The sequence below is a fragment of the Entelurus aequoreus genome, linkage group LG03 (assembly GCF_033978785.1).
Source record: "Entelurus aequoreus isolate RoL-2023_Sb linkage group LG03, RoL_Eaeq_v1.1, whole genome shotgun sequence".
Taxonomy (NCBI): Eukaryota; Metazoa; Chordata; class Actinopteri; order Syngnathiformes; family Syngnathidae; genus Entelurus; species Entelurus aequoreus.
The window spans coordinates 20,338,781-20,356,942 of record NC_084733.1 but is presented as its reverse complement, the minus strand read 5'-3'; positions in this window follow the sequence as shown (position 1 = coordinate 20,356,942).

The following is an 18,162-nucleotide window of genomic DNA, read 5'->3' as shown; positions in this document are numbered from 1 at the left end:
TTGAATGCTCCAGGATACCAAAACATTTTGGACAATTCCATGGGATGGCACTTCAAGTTCATATGCGAGTCAAGGCAGGTGGCCAAATACTTTTGGCAATATGGTGTATCTGCTGACACATACGTCAGCGCACTTTTTCATCGTTTGTAAGTAAACATTGAAGAGTCGCCTCGTATGGCGTCATGCCGCATTTTTGCGGTGTTTACTTTGAGTGTGGTCATGTGACCGCCAGGTCCTGTTTGATTGGTGAAATGGAGTCAAACGTCAATAGTGCCGACGTTGAATTGGTGAAACGGAGCCACGTGACCGTACCTGCTGAAAGAAGTCTCTCTCACGAGCCAAAATAATATATAGTTGCAAGCAGTAATCAATAGATTATGAATAAACATGATGATGATGTATATACATGCAGCAATTGGAATGAAACTCACCTTTAAAGTATTGTTTCGTCTCCACAAAAATACTCAAGTAAAAGATGTTGAATGATGATATGTTAGAGACTTAGACTTTCTTTCTATTGTCATTCAAATTTGAACTTTACAGAACAGATAAGAACAACATTTTGTTGCATTAGCTCATTGTGGTGCAGGATAAAAGAGCAATAAGGTGCAGGTATAAATAAATAGATTACCGTACAGATAAATATATTGCACTTTTGCATATGCATCCACGTTTATGGATTTTTGTTATATTGTCTTCATATTCCAGCGAGTTAATCAAGTTGTATGCAAAGGCAAACTGTCCATCTTTAACTTGCCCGAAAACTTTCTCCATGGATAGTTTTTATCTATAAATGTCTTCTTGGACTTGTCCCCACCTATCTGTGTTCCTTTGTGTGTAGAGACTCCAGTCATTACAGCCTGCGCTCACAGGATGTCCTCCACATGTTGGTTCCTAGAACCAACACAGAACTTGGTAAAAAAAAAAAAAAAGCCTTCAGTTATGTTGCTCCCTGGTCATGGAATGACATCCAGAAAGATAAATAGACCCCCCTTTTAGACCAGTTGATCTGCCGTTTCTTTTCTGCTCTGCCCCCTTCTCCTTCGTGGAGGGGGTGGGGGGGGGGGCACAGGTTCGGTGGCCACGGATGAGGTGCTGGCTGTCCAAATTCAGGACCCGGGGTGGACCGCTCGTCTGTGCATCGGTATGGGGACGTCTCTGCGCTGCGGATGGTCTCCTGCTGGCCCCACTATGGACTGGACTCTCACTATTATGTTGGATCCACTATGGACTGGACTCTCACTATTATGTTGGATCCACTATGGACTGGACTCTCACTATTATGTTGGATCCACTATGGACTGGACTCTCACAATATTATGCCAGATCCACTCGGCGACCATTGCAGATGTGGGGTCCCCACATCTGCGGTCCCCTCCAAGGTTTCTCATTGTCCCATTGGGTTGAGTTTTTCCTTGCCCTGATGTGGGATTTGAGCCGAGGATGTCGTTGTGGCTTGTGCAGCCCTTTGAGACACTCGTGATTTAGGGCTATATAAGTAAACATTGATTGATTGATTGATTGAAAGATCTGAGGCTACCAGAATTGATCACCTTGGGGGAGTTTAAGTCCATTTTAAAAGATGGAGAAACCAGTTCTCTTGGGAAATGTACTTGCTTTTAAATCGTTTTAAATTATTTCTGACTTGTTGTGGTATGACTGCTGTTGTTCTGTTGTATTGTCTTGTCGTAATTATTATTGTAACTTTATTTGTGCCGCCCTTTTTGTCAGGTCGATTTTGAAAAAGAGATTTTAATCTCAATGAGTCTTTACCATGAACTGATTAACGTGGACCCCGACTTAAACAAGTTGAAAAACGTACTCGGGTGTTACCATTTAGTGGTAAATTGTACGGAATATGTACTGTACTGTGCAATCTACTAATAGAAGTCTCAATCAATCAATCAAACCTGGTTAAACAAAGGAAACTGATTGATTGATTGATTGATTGATTGATTGATTGATTGATTGATTGATTGATTGATTGATTGATAATCCGTTTTGGGGGGGGGGGACTGAGGGGATTATTATGATGCGTTCAAGGGTCTTATGGCTTGAGGGAAGAAGCTGTTAAAGAACCTGGATGTTCTGCTACAGAGGCTGCGGAACCTCTTTCTAGAGTATCATGATATGATATAGTAAATGCATCCAAAAAGTTACTTAAGTAAATGTAACGGAGTCAATGTAGCGCAGTACGACCCACTTTTAAATATTGTAGCAAAGTCGCTAAGTTTTCGACGCCATTCCTCCTGCTGTGTCTTCTTAGGCCCCGTTTACCAGGGTAAATCACACCTAACCTTATCCGTGTCCACACACAACAATGCCACCGTTTCAGACCCCCTTCCCCCCTCCGTCCGTTGGCGCAACGCGACCTAGTACGCATGCGCGGAAAATGCGAATGTCATAGTCACCTCCAGCTTTGTGTGCAAGTTCTTAAATTTTTACTTATCCGAACAATATCCAGTGTTGTGGTATTTCAATTAACTGGAATCCAGTGTGCTGTGGGGCCCTATTGTAGTGAATCACACCTGAGACATCATAAATTAATCAAATCTTTATTAGACACGCAAACAATGTGATAAAGAACATTTTACATCAATCAAACTAGGGATCTAGATATCTGCTCAGGACACTCCTCACTCTTTTGCCTTCACCTTCATTGTCCATTCCTTTTTGGTGACTTTATATACTCTGGACCTAGACGTTGAGTCTGCGACATACATGGCGGACAATAACTTGCCAGTCCAAAAGCATTCGATGGTTTCCGTAGTTAGTCTTCCCTCGACGGCCAGGTAATACAAACACGCGCTATCTTTTTTATCACATTCACTCTGTGTTTATTCTCGTTGTCTCTACTTCGACAAATGGACGAAGTATTTCGCTAAGTAGAACCACAGCTGACCCGGACATTCCAAAGTTCTCTTGCCATCTGAGAAGTGTCGTATCCCAAATAGCTGCAATCGCTTTCTCTTAAGGTATTCATGTGTGATTTCCACAAGCGTCTGTACGTGTTTTTATATATGAATCGCCTTCATATTTCCAGTGGTTAGCTCTGTTGTTATGAAACCACTTTATTATGAAGCTGGCTGTGGGGTGTAATTTCTGACTATAACTGATACGGTCTGCTCTGCCAGTCCAAATGCATTCGCTGGTTTCTGTAATTAGTTTTCCCTAGACGCCAGGTAATACAAAGCACACATTACCTTTTTTATCACATCTACAGGAGCTTGCATTCTCGTTGACTCTCCTTCGACAAATGGACAAAGTTTTTCGTGCATTCGAAGGTTCTTTTGCCGTCTGAGAAGTGTTGTATCCGAAATAGCTGCAATCGCTTTCTCTTAAGGCAGTGGTTCTTAACCTTGTTGGAGGTACCGAACCCCAACAGTTTCATATGCGCATTCACCGAACCCTTCTTTAGTGAAAAATAAAAAATAAAAATGTTTCAAATTCAAGACAAAGTTATATGTTTTTGGTAACACTTTAGTATGGGGAACATATTCTAAGTAACAAAGACTTAATTTAGAGTTATTTGGTTATGGTTAGGGTCAGGGTTAGAGGGTTAGGGTTATAATAAGGCAATGTCGAATAAGGCATTAATAAGTACTTAATAATGACTAGTTAAGAGCCAATATGTTACTAATTTTCATAATAAGCAACTAATTAATGGGGAATATGTTCCCCATACTAAAGTGTTACCATGTTTTTTTACTGGTGCATTAAATTAACCGTGCATAAACTCACAACAAATTACACACCTGCAAACCAGTCAGCTGTTGCCGTGTCCGTAATACGCCGATAGGGAGAAGTTTGTATTTACATGATGAGTCGGGTGTGTTTTGACCTCCGCCGAACCCCTGAGGCCGACTCACCGAATCCCTAGGGTTCAATCGAACCCAGGTTAAGAACCACTGTCTTAAGGTATTCATGAAGGAGAAGCACGGGCATTTCTGGATGACTCGCCTTCATATATCCAGTGGTTAGCTCCGAGCTACGAAACCACTTTATTATGGAGCTGGCTGTGGTGTGTTATTTCTGACGTCACTTCCTGTGTGGGCGTGTTCTTTCTGGCGTCACTTCCTTTCCAAACTCAGTTTGTAAACGATCAATGAGTCCATACAAAGCTAAGTGCTGGAGATTCAAGAATTACACGGCTGACTTACCCGTGTAAAAGTTTGCCCGAGGAAGGGCACCTTAAACGATGGTTTAGTGTGGCTGAAACGGGGCTTAGGCTAAATAATAATTAGTTAAAGGGCTTAAACGACTTAGTGTAGACATGGCCTTATTCTTTGGCAGACCAGGTGCCTCATGGTGTGTTCATTACAAATGTGCAGGGTGAGCAAGACTGCGTATATCCTCGAGTACTTCCTGTTTATTTCCACAGTCGTCACACCGTTGTGACATGAAAATGTGAACGCATGCAGTCGGGTTTATTTCATCCCCTGACCTTTGACCTCAACAGGACATCCCCCAGGACTGCAGCAAAACGCTCCTTGTTAAAGGCGCCAATGGCCAAGCGGGCTGTGTAGTACAAATACATATTCTGTTCCTGGAGTCGACCCGGGCATGTTTGTCTCCCCGTATTTACCCAAGCGACGTCGTCGTTCCCTCCTCAGATCTTCTTCGTCGTCTCTTTGGTGGACGGGCGCCGAGGCGCTTTTGATGTTTCACTCTCGGCGGCGGCTGGAGTTGACAAGGCCCGATAATTACCTGCCGGCGGCGCTTGATCATGACCACGAGAGAAACGGGAGGAAAAAAATCCGTCCTTTTTTTTTTTTAGCTACGTTGTTGTTTTCCAAACGTTTGCGTTTGTGTGGTTTCCATGGAGATGCATTAACAAGAGTGCAATTAACGTCAATACAACCTTTCTCTGTGTGGGTCTGTACGCATAGAAACAAGACACACACCCGGAAAAATCATTCACATCATTTAATTGCATTACGGCATCAAACAGGAAGTTCAACATAGGCACGTTACAGTGTGGACACACAAAATGTATATTTCTTTTAAACAACAATATTCAATGTTTGTTTACTGATATGTGTTGTGTTTAGGCTCATGTGCTGATATATGAACCCTTGCCAATGATGCTTATTGAATAGGAGAGTAGTGTTTACTCCGTTGTGTGACTGGAATATCAAAATGCGTGTGACTGTGAGTGTGTGCGTGTGTGTGTGTGTGTGTGTGTGTGTGTGTGTGTGTGTGTGTGTGTGTGTGTGTGTGTGCAGCTGCGTTCAGGCTGACTGAGCTGTGATGGGCTCTTCTCAGAGGGAAACAGTAACACACGACCGGTAAAAAGATGGCTTTGTGGATACTGAATGAGAATGAAAAAAGTACACTGTAAAGTAAAAAAATAATAATAATAATGACATTTTTATAGAATCTTTTTTTTTTTTATATTAATCAAATTGACCTCTAAAATTATATTTTAGACTTATTTAGAAATGCTAGTCTACTACAAATACTATTAAAAATACTATAGTACTATCAACAATACTAATCATTATCATCATCATTACCATCAACTTCATCATTATAATTACTTTTGTGCAATTTATTTTTTATGAATGTGTTTCTGTATTGTAGTTATTTTATATAATTATTGTTATAATATATCACACAAATTGTTGAAAATTAAATACACAAAAGTAATTATTATTATTATTATTATTATTATTAATAATAATATTATGACAGTAATAATATTACCAATCATAACATTTACTAGTATCACATGTGTGTAGTTTATATTTATCAATGTATTTTTGTATAATTATTTGTATTATAATACAAAAAAAATAATATTAATAATAATGACTGTTTTAGCTTTACGGACACTGAAATAACACTAAAGAGATTTATGTATCTAAAAAAAAAATATTAGTATTACCTTTTAATTTTTTTTTTTTCATTGTCATTTGAAATAAAACAATTGCATGCATTGTCTTTAGCATACCCTGAAATGTAAAGTAAAAGAGAAAAAATTCAATACATGAAAATTAAGTAAAATAATTATCAAATAACAATTTAAGAGGTAAAATAGTACTACAGCTGCTTTACACTAAAGCCCACACAAGACCCCGAGTGGGACAAGCGGCAGAAAATGGATGGATGAAGCAAACATCGGATACAAAATAAAATATTTTACTAAACTTAACACTTTGTGTATGCTTTCGCCAACAATTATGCCAAAGCTGCAGGGCCTGCAGAATTAGGACAAACGCATAAGATGTTCTAATATTGGGGCTGTCCTCCGCTCTGCCTGAAGACATGTTTACACCCCTCAATCCCTTCCCTTACCTAACCACCACCACTCCTCCTTTCCATTTAAATGTTTATATATTCAACATGCTTTTTATGTCCAAAAATGCACACTTCCTCTCATGCAGATAAGGCATGAAAGGGTTTGCCGTGTAATAAAAGGTGGTCCTGTAGGCCTGTTTAAGCCCCCTTAAGCCTGATAAATGATGAGCGACAGAGACGCAGCTAGAGGGTGACCGCTATTAACTCCTCGGATACCCCCCCCCCCCCCATCCCCCTTTACCCCCCTTACCCTACTTTACACCAACTTCTGACTTTACACCACCATCCAATAACACACACATTTTACATCATTAAAATGTATTTTGAAGTGTGTTTATATACTCACCAGGATGGTGGTGTATGGTGCTGGGATTATGCTGACAACTCTGCAGGTATTCTGGGACAAACACAAGCTCATTACAGCAGTATTTGGCACACAAAACACACACACCCACACACACCCACACACACACACACACACCCCGGCGTTAACGAGTAATCTTATATATAGCAATGAGCTGCACTATCACACACACACACACACACACACGCACACTCAAACACAGTATACTGTATATAAACTGTGGGAAAAATAGCCATAAAATAGCTCAAATATTACTCAGTATAATGCTGCAATATCACACATATTGTAAATTAAAATGTATCTGATAGTGTCTACCAAAAGTAAGCATTATTGTCTTTTATAGAGAGCTATTTTTGCATGTAAAAGTAGCCTGTAAAAACCCAGTATAGTATTTTTAAACACATGTTATTTCAACATGCATACGATACAATGTAATGCATCACACATTTGAAGTTGTTTCATCACAGCACGGTCGAAAAGGAGTAGGAAGAAGCAGAGCTTATTTAATCCAACCCCTTTTTTCATACCATAGCAATTGTATCCCATGTCCTTGTTCTCTGTAACAGAACAGTGAACAAATAAATAATTAATAAATAATATACCATAGTAACAAAACACATAAATAATTTTGTCTCAATAAAAAAAAAATGGTATTCTGAATTATTTCTGCATTTAATTTGACTTTTTTTTTTGTATTTGTGTGTCTGCATAAGAGAGAAAGAGGGTTCTGTTCTTCTGAAAATAGCACATTTATAATCGAATTGTATTCTTATACCAAATACAATTGTGTCATCAAATGACATCAAATGTGCAAGTTTGTACTGTGAAACACAAACACAATGCAAATAATGTACTGCAAATGTATCCAAAAAAAGGAACAAAAAGAGGAACAAAAATGTGTTTAAATATTTAAATATAAATCCATATTAAGCAAACACATATTAAATACATAAATAATATTTGTCTCAATAAAAAAATAAAAATTATTCTGAATTATTTCTGCATTTAATTTGACTTGTTTTGTATTTGTGTGTCTGCATAAGAGAGAGAGAGAGTCATGTTCTTCTGAAAATAGCACATTTATAGTCGAATTGTATTCCTATACCATATAAAGTCATCAAATGACGTTGAATGTGCAAGTTTGTACTGTGAAACACAAACACAATGCAAATAATGTACTGAAAATGTATCCAAAAAAGGAACAAAAAAATGGAAATATTTAAGTATAAATCCATAGTAAGCAAACACATATTAAATACATAAATAATATTTGTCTCAATAAAAAAATAAAAGAAATTGTATTCTGAATTATTTCTGCATTTAATTGGACTTTTTTGTATTTGTGTGTCTGCATAAGAAAAAGAGAGAGTCATGTTCTTCTGAAAATAGCACATTTATAATCAAATTGTATTCCTATACCATATACAGTCATCAAATGACATGGAATGTGCAAGTTTGTACTGTGAAACACAAACACAATGCAAATAATGTACTGAAAATGTATCCAAAAAAGGGAAATAAAAAAAAGGAAATATTTAAATATAAATCCATACACACATATTACACAAATAATATTTGTCTCAATAAAAAAATAGAAAAAAAATGGTATTCTGAATTATTTCTGCATTTAATTGGACTTTTTTTTTTTGTATTTGTGTGTCTGCATAAGAGAGAGAGAGAGTCATGTTCTTCTGAAAATAGCACATTTATAATCGAATTGTATTCTTATACTAAATTTTAAAAAAATGTGTAGTTATTATACCCATGGAAGACGTGGAATGTGCACGTTTGTACTGTGAGACAAAGACACAATGCAAATAATGTGCTGAAAAGGAACAAAAATATAAATCCTGTATGAAGTATGAAAAAGTTTGCACGGCGTCATTTTATTGTCCGCAACAACAACAAAAAACCTTTGAAATGTCATTTTGCTTCACTGCTTAATCATTTCGCTCACATCACGGCATTATTTTGTATTTATTTAAATAAATATGATTTTAATGTGCGTTGTTCATCCCAACATGCAATCAATACATGTTGCTTTTTTGGTGTCATTTATCCATTTTTTCGTGTTTCCTTTTTTAGGCCATTCTAGGCCGCATGAGGTGACGCCCGCCGCCGCTAGGTGTCGCCAGAGGGCCGCCTAACCATCCACGCAGCTTAGTGTCCTCTTCCCCCCACGGCGCCTTCGCCCGCTCGTCCCCTGCGTGTGTGTGCACAGCCTTTTTCCTCCACGGGAATTTACAGTGAGTCGCGAAACTTTTCCAAGTATTTGCCTCGCTTTTGCTTTGCTGCGACTTTTTCAAACCACGTCGTTACATTGCAGCGTGGGGGGGGGGGGGGGGGTCACCGGGAGTTCAGGTGTGCTGCTAAATACTTGTGGGATACGCGAGGAGGGGGGTGCGTGGGGGGTGGGTGTCTATTATTAATAAGTCATAAATAACATTTACACAAAAAACATATTTAAAAAAATGACGTTGCATTGTGTGACTTTGAAGGGGATGAAGACGCTCACTTTGCAGGTTTTTATCTGGAGCCCACCCTCATTTGCATAATCTCGACAAAGTGGAGAAATTACAAGTCAGATTAGGGCGCGTGTATTTGTTCCTGCAAACAATGCATGTTTGATTAAGACAAAAAAAAAAAAAAAGAATAAACGTGGCGCGTCTTCCCTTCAGGATGTCTTGAGGGTCTTTAAAGCTCCTTGAAATGGACCCCCACACCACCCCACCTCACCCCCTCCTCCTCCTCTTCTCCCTCCTTACCACCTCCACCCGTGATGAGTCCACACGCTGCATGTCCCACACGGACACGGAGAGTTTTAACCCTCCGCTGACCTCAATTTGACACCAGCTGCCAGCAGATGAAAATTTTAGCGCCTGTTAATGTCGTCCATTTGCTGGATTTAAGGAGAAAACATTTTTTCATAAAATTCTATAAATTGTTTTTTTCGTTTTTTTTTTTTTTATTTTGTCACAAAATCAAAGTAACGCATCTTAAATTTTTCATAAAATTCTACAAGTTTTTTTTTCGTCTTTTGTTTTTTTTTATTGTCACAAAATCAAAGTAACGCATCTTAAATTTTTCATAAAATTCTATAAGTTTTTTTTTCGTTTTTTTTTTTTTTTTTATTGTCACAAAATCAAAGTAACGCATCTTAACGGGGCGGGAAATAGATCGATTTCAAACGGTATTTGTTTAATGCTACAAACCGTATTGTGAATGTATTACATTTCAAAAATAGCCTATATTGTCATGCAAACAAAATTACATCAATAGCCTATAATCTTTATTTTAATTTTTAAAAACGTAAAAAAAAATGCATTATTAAAATGAATGTATTGTATCATTGTTTAAAGCACACTTTTAACTATATAATTTCCGTTTGTTTACCTGGGGGGAAAATAAATAATCCAGTGTTAATTAGTGCAATTTAAAAAAACAAACCAAATATCGATTATTTGCTGTATAAATTGTTTAATTTGCAAACAAAACCAAAAAAAATATTTACCATGTTCGCACTATTACTGCCAATTTATTGTTTACTTTTTAAATAAACAACATATTTCCATTCTGTATTTGTATAATTGTTCAAATATGTTTTTATTTATTTAACACTTTAAAATCCTTACGGTGCATTTTATTATGTTTTTAAACACTTGCATATTTATTCAATCTCAATGAAAATACCCCTACTATTAAACAACATTATTTGACTTTTTTTTTTTTTTTTAAGCAGTGGACTATTATTTTTAATTATTTATTTATTTTTTTCCCCTGCGAGGTTATGATGCATTTGCGTGTGCGTGGCAAAGCCGTACATTTGGACACGCATAATTAACTCCCAGTGTTTTCACACGCTCTTTTGGTTGCTCACATCACTCCGGGGTGTGTGTGTGTGTGTGTGTGCGTGTGTGTGCGTGTGTGTGTTTGTGTGTGTGTGCGCGCGCCGAAATTACATCACATTTCCACCATAAATGCACGCTAAAAAAAATTTAAAAAAATAAAATGGATTTGATTTATTTGCATTCAAGAAAACGATGCACCTATTTTTAAAATCCAAGTATATATTTAAAAAAAATAAAAAAAAATAAAAACATGCTTACCAGTGTAATCCAAATGAGGAGTAGCAGGGGGGGGGAAGTTGCATAGAAAATGTAAGGAAAATGTTCATGTAAGGCTTTTCTTGAGCGACTCTCTCTCTCTTTTTTTTCTGCCTGTGCTCCAGAGCTCCTTCCCGGGGAATTGCTGCTTGAAATGTCCACACAGCCGTTTGTCAAAGCCTTGCTGCACTCCTTTGCACTTCCCACACCCACACCCCACCCTTCACCACCACCCCCACCACCCCCATATGCCAACAAACATCACTGTTGTCATGTAAGAACATGGCCTCCTTATTAATAGTATTTACTTATTTGCCTATCAGTCTAACCCTCATATATGATTCATTTGCATCATCACATTCCACACACAAAAAAAAAGAAAAAAAAAAGAAAATGAGAGTCCACCACCACCATCATTGCATCCATTTTGGCCTACTATTAAAAAAAAGGCATGCATTTTTGTGCCTAAAGAACTCCTGGAGGGTCTTCTTCTTCTTCTACTTCAACATGCTCCTCCCTCTCCTTCTCCTCCATCTCCTCTCATGATTGATGATCCCCGGGCAGGCTTTGATAATTGACCACCGAGGGTTCCTATCTGGGGGTGTGGGATGGGGGGGGGGGGGGGGGTTGCATGTGCTTAATTTGCAATAACTGCAGGATGGAATGCATAGTTAGAATACAAATAGTAGAGCGAGTCTTGGGTGGGTGGGGGTGTTGCGTACTGTCACAATTGCATCTCTGTGGTGACAGTCATTCAAAAGTAGCACTATTTTAAAGGCAAGCCATCTTGGTTCTTCCGTATGTCTTCCTTATTTTGCCCAGACTGCCTTTTCAAAAAAAGGGCCACAACTATGGAACTCTCTGAAATGTATACATGCACTTGTCACTTTCCAAAAAAACTAACAAAATTGTGGCTAGTTGAGCAACAATCGTGTTCCCATGTTTAGTTTTTACAATTTTTTACTAATTGGTTCTTACATAGTTTGCATTTTGTCTGTGTTATTATTATTATTATTATTATTATTATTATTGGCTTTTATCTAGTTTGCACTTTGTCTGTATTATTACTATTATCATTATTATCGACTACTCTTTGCCGCATTATTTTTATTTTCCTATTTTAATGATGCTACATCTGTGTTGTTGTTGTTGTTGTTGGGGACAAGTGTTGTAAATTAGCTTTGGCTACAAACACAATGATGCATACATTGGATAACTGTTTCAGATATCTATGTTTCTGTATCTATCCGTATTTCGAATAAACCTATATATATACACTACCGTTCAAAAGTTTGGGGTCACCCAAACAATTTTGTGGAATAGCCTTCATTTCTTAGAACAACAATAGACTGCCGAGTTTCAGATGAAAGTTCTCTTTTTCTGGCCATTTTGAGCGTTTAATTGACCCCACAAATGTGATGCTCCAGAAACTCAATCTGCTCAAAGGAAGGTCCGTTTTGTAGCTTCTGTAACGAGCTAAACTGTTTTCAGATGTGTGAACATGATTGCACAAGGGTTTTCTAATCATCAATTAGCCTTCTGAGCCAATGAGCAAACACATTGTACCATTAGAACACTGGAGTGATAGTTGCTGGAAATGGCCCTCTATGCACCTATGTAGATATTGCACCAAAAACCAGACATTTGCAGCTAGAATAGTCATCTACCACATTAGCAATGTATAGAGTGTATTTCTTTAAAGTTAAGATTAGTTTAAAGTTATCTTCATTGAAAAGTACAGTGCTTTTCCTTCAAAAATAAGGACATTTCAATGTGACCCCAAACTTTTGAACGGTAGTGTATGTGTGTGTGGAGAAATTGTCAATAAAGAATATTGGTAACACTTTAGTATGGGGAACATATTCACCATTATTTAGTTGCTTATTAAAGTAACAAAGACTTAATTTAGAGTTATTTGGACACTAGGGCAGTGGTTCTAAACCTGGGTTCGATCGAACCCTAGGGGTTCGGTGAGTCGGGCTCAGGGGTTCGGCAATAGCCAAGACACACCCGACTCATCGCGTAAGTAAAAACTTCTCCCTATCGGCATATTACGGATACGGCAACAGCAGAAGTCACACTGATTTGCAGGTGTGTAATTTCTTGTGAGTTTATGCACTGTGTTGGTTTTGTTCTTTGAACAAGGTGATGTTCATGCACGGTTCATTTTGTGCACCAATAAAAAAATATGGTAACACTTTAGTATGGGGAACATATTCACCATTAATTAGTTGCTTATTAACATGCAAATTAGTAACATATTGGCTCTTAACTAGTCATTATTAAGTACTTATTAATGCCTTATTCGGCATGGCCTTATTATAACCCTAACCCTCTAACCCTGGCCCTAACCCTCTAACCCTACCCCTAACCAAAAAACTCTAAATTAAGTCTTTGTTACTTAGAATATGTTCCCCATACTAAAGTGTTACCAAAAACATATAACTTTGTCTTGAATTTGAAAAAAACCCAACATTTTATTTTTCACTAAAGAAGGGTTCGGTGAATGCGCATATGAAACTGGTGGGGTTCGGTACCTCCAACAAGGTTAAGAACCACTGCACTAGGGGAACATATAAGGGTTAGGGTTAGGGTTACTAATAAGCAATAATTCTGAGGTTATTTAATGGCTTACTGGTTGTATAACAAGGCCATGCAGAATAAGGCATTAATAAGTACTTAATAATGACTAATTAAGAGCCAATATGTTACTAATTTGCATGTTAATAAGCAACTAATTAATGGTGAATATGTGTTCCCCATACTAAAGTGTTACCAGAATATTTAAAATCTTTGATATCCGTCTTTTATGAGATTTGATTGACTTTTCACCCAAAGCTGTTTTGGTTCCGATCCACCGTTCTATTCAAAGTTCCCAAAAAAACGCGTTAAAGTTGTTATTTTACTGCACTTTTACATAAGTCTCGTCTTCATCGGCCATGTTTTAAAGGACGTCACCAGAAAAAAAAAAACTCTGGCGGCCGTATACGTTTATGGCAGACAGTATAACATCGGAATCTGGACGGGCTCAGATTTCAAAGCAGTCGTCAATGGAAAAATGTTGCTTTCATACAGTATATTACTGATTTTACTGCAGTTTTACATGACAATCCAGATGAAAATGGGCGACATATTCTCACGAGTACTGAAAGAAGAAGAGTCAATACTGTGATGTGAATGCTTGTCGTGCGGCCATATTTTAAAAGTAGTCAACATCAATGCTGGTGGAAAACCTTACAGACTAACTTTTAGTACGTTGACACCACAATCGGCTGTTTTAACAGTTATAGGCACGTACCGTTTACTCCAATTTAACACCACAATCTGAATCTAAATCAACTTCATTGATCAAATATAAAAACTCAGTGATTTCTGAGACTGTTTTCAGCTTTTTTTATGGCTGTCTTCACACAATTTGACACCAGAGTCTGCTGACAGCATGAAGCTAGTCCTTGAAAAGAAGTCACTAGAAATAGAAAAAGTGAGCAGTTAGAACGCGTTGGCCGACAAAAGTAATCTAGTTTCACTTTAATTTGACGTCTAAATCACTTGCAGGCATACATTTCACTACGAGTTAATGTGAAAGTTTGACGCAGAATTAAAAAACAATTATCTTTGTAAACATTTCCAGACATACGGTCAGTAGTTTTATTACAATTTGACACTAAAATCTGACACAGGGTTATCTTTATTCACTAATTTTGAAAGGAACTTACTAAAAATGGAAACAAGTAAGCGTTTACAGCCGTTCTTTTAGCAGTTTTCATACTTTTTACTACAATTGAACCTTAAAATCATTTTTTACATAAATAAGTCACAAAAAACTGAATGTCTTAAAACATTTGCAGTCATAGTTTTAGTAGTTTTAGTACCTTATTTGGCACCATAATTTGACACAGGGTGATCTTTATTGAAAAATTGTTACTGAAAAGGTAAAAAAGTTTAATTTTTTTGGTCATACTTGTATTAGTTTTAAGACTTTTCACAGCATGTTTACGTCCCAATATGACTTAAAAAGCATTGTATTAAACACATATATAGGAGTCATAAATAAATCACTAAAATAGAAATATTTTAATGTTTGAAAGCATTTTCAGCCGTACTTTAGCAGTTTTACTAGTTTTTTTTCAACTAGTTAACGCCACAATTTTAGTTAAAAATCCTCATAATGAACAAACTACATAAATAAGTCACTAAAATGTAAAAGAGTGAATGTCTGAAAAATTTTTTAGCTGTAGCTTTAGTATTTTTCATAACAATCGGAGTTAAAATCATCTTTCATGACTAAGTTACATAAAGAAGTTGCTAAAAACGAAAAATGCGAATGTTCGGAAACGTTTTCAGTCATACTTTTAGCAGTTTTAGTCTCTTTCACAACAAGTTAACACCGCAATTTGAGTTAAAGTCATCTCTCATGACCGTGTGTCATAAATAAATCACTCAAATGGAAATATTTTAATGTTTGAAAGCATTTTCAGCCATACTTTAGCAGTTTTACTAGTTTTTTTCAACTAGTTAACGCCACAATTTGAGTTAAAAATCCTCATAATGAACAAACTACATAAATAAGTCACTAAAATGTAAAAGAGTAAATGTCTGAAAATTTTTTTAGCTGCAGCTTTAGTATTTTTCGTAACAATCTGAGTTAAAATCATCTTTCATGACTAAGTTACATAAAGAAGTTGCTAAAAACGAAAAATGCGAAAGTTCGGAAACATTTTCAGTCATACTTTTAGCAGTTTTAGTCTCTTTCACAACAAGTTAACACCACAATTTCAGTTAAAGTCATCTTTCATGACCGTGTGTCATAAATAAATCACTCAAATGGAAATATTTCAATGTCTGAAAGCATTTTCAGCCATACATTTATCAGTTTTACTAGTTTTTACAACAAGTAAACGCCACAAATTGAGTTCAAAATCCTCATTATGAACAAACTACATAAATAAGTCACTAAAATGTAAAAGAGTGAATGTCTGAAAACTGTTTGAGCACATAACAATTTGAGTTAAAATCATTTTTCATCACAAGGTGTCATAAAGAAGTTGCTAAAAACGAAAAATGCGAATATTCAGAAACATTTTCAGTCATACTTTTAGCAGTTTTTGTCTGTTTCACAACAAGTTAACACCACAATGTGAGTTAAAGTCATCTTTCATGACCGTGTGTCATAAATAAATGTCGCAATTTGAGTTAAAATCATCTAATAAATCACTAAAATGGAAACATTTTAATGTTTGAAAGCATTTTCAGCCACATTTTTAGCAGTTTTACTAGTTTGTACAACTAGTTAACGCCACAATTTGAGTTAAAAATCTTATTTCATGACCACGTCACACAAAGAAGACATTAAAAATAGAAGAAACATTTTGTGAAACTTTTTTTAGCAATACTTTTTGTAGTTTTGGAACTTATCGAAACAAATGAATGTTGCAATTTGAGTTAAAATCATCTTTAATGACAGTGTGTCATAAATAAACCACTAAAATGGAAATATTTTCATGTTTTAAAGCATTTTCAGCCATACATTTAGCGGTTCTACTAGTTTCTAAAACTAGTTAATGCCACAATTTGAGTTAAAAATCCTATTTTATGACCATGTGTCATAAATAAATCACTAAAATGGAAATATGTTCATGTTGAAAGTATTTTCAGCCACACTTTCAGCAGTTTTACTAGTTTTTACAATGAATTAACGCCACAATTTGAGTTAAAAATCGTATTTCATGACCACGTCATACAAAGAAGACATTAAAATAGAAGAAAAAGTTTGTGGAACATTTTTTTTTAGCTTTTTGTAGTTTTAGAACTTATCAAAACAAATAAATGTCCCGATTTGTGTTAAAATCATCTTTAATGACCGTGTGTCATCAATAAATCAATAAATAATTTAATAATAAATCATAAATCATAATTAAATCAATAAATAAATGTTTGAAAGCATTTTCAGCCACACTTTTAGCAGTTTTACTAGTTTTTACAACTAGTTAACGCCACAATTTGAGTTAAAAATCATATTTCATGACCAAGTCACACAAAAAAGACATTGAAAATAGAACAAAAAGTTTGTGAAGCATTTTTTTAGCAATACTTTTTGTAGTTCTAGAACTTATCAAAACAAATAAATGTCACAATTTGAGTTAAAATCATATTTCATGACCACGTCACACAAAAAAGACATTGAAAATAGAACAAAAAGTTTGTGAAACATTTTTTTAGCAAAACTTTTTGTAGTTTTGGAACTTATCGAAACAAATGAATGTCGCAATTTGAGTTAAAATCATCTAATAAAATGGAAATATTTTAATGTTTGAAAGCATTTTCAGCCACACTTAGCAGTTTTACTAGTTTTTACAACTAGTTTTTACAACTAGTTTTTATAACTAGTTAACGCCACCATTTGAGTTAAAAATCATATTTCACGACCACGTCACAGACAAAGACATTAAAAACAGAAGAAAAAGTTTGGGAAACATTTTTTTAGCAATACTTTTTGTAGTTTTGGAACTTATCGAAACAAATGTCGCAATTTGAGTTAAAATCATCTAATAAATCACTAAAATGGAAATATTTTAATGTTTGAAAGCATTTTCAGCCACACTTATAGCAGTTTTACTAGTTTGTACAACTAGTTAACGCCGCAATTTGAGTTAAAAATCATATTTCATGACCACGTCACACAAAGAAGACATTAAAAATAGAAGAAAAAGTTTGTGAAAAAATTTTTTAGCAATATTTTTTGTAGTCTTGGAACTTACCGAAACAAATGAATGTTGCAATTTTAGTAAAAAATCATCTAATATATCACTAAAATGGAAATATTTTAAAGTTTGAAAGCATTTTCAGAAACACTTAGCAGTTTTACTAGTTTTTACAACTAGTTTTTACAACTAGTTTTTACAACTAGTTAATGCCCCAATTTGAGTTAAAAATCATGATTCAGACCACGTCACACGAAGAAGACATCAAAAATAGAAGAAAAAGTTTGCGAACAATTTTTTTAGCAATACTTTTTGTAGTTTTGGAACTTACCGAAACAAATGTCGCAATTTTAGTTAAAATCATCTAATAAATCACTCAAATGGAAATATTTTAATGTTTGAAAGCATTTTCAGCCACACTTAACAGTTTTACTAGTTTTTACAACAAGTTTTTACAACCAGTTAACACCACAATTTAAGTTAAAAATCTTATTTCATGACCACGTCACACAAAGAGGACATTAAAAATAGAAGAAAAAGTTTGCGAAACATTTTTTAGCAACACTTTTTGTAGTTTTGGAACTTATCGAAACAAATGAATGTCGCAATTTGAGTTAATATCATCTAATAAATCACTAAAATGGAAATATTTTAATATTTGAAAGCATTTTTAGACACACTTAGCAGTTTTACT